Below are 335 nucleotides of genomic sequence, written 5' to 3'. Positions count from 1 at the left end.
GGGAGAAAGGGCAAACATTGGAATAGAAAACAAATGGAACAATCAGAAACAAATTCAGTCAGCCCTCCATATCCATGGGTCCTGCATCCATGGATTCAACTAACTGCAGATCAAAAACATTTGGAAAAAAAAATGAATGGTTCCATCTGTACTGAACATGTACAGACTTTTTTCTTGCCATTATTTCCTAAACAATACAGTATAACAACTATTTACATAGAATTTACATTGTACTAGGTATTATAAGTAATCTGGAGATGATTTAAAGTATACCGAAGACTGCACATAAGTTATATGCAAATACTATACCATTTTATATAAAGGACTTCAGCATC

Source organism: Galeopterus variegatus, unplaced genomic scaffold, assembly GCF_000696425.1.
Source record: "Galeopterus variegatus unplaced genomic scaffold, G_variegatus-3.0.2 Scaffold6833, whole genome shotgun sequence".
In the NCBI taxonomy this organism is placed as follows: Eukaryota; Metazoa; Chordata; class Mammalia; order Dermoptera; family Cynocephalidae; genus Galeopterus; species Galeopterus variegatus.
The sequence above is the reverse complement of the archived record's forward strand: the minus strand, read 5'-3'. Positions refer to the sequence as shown.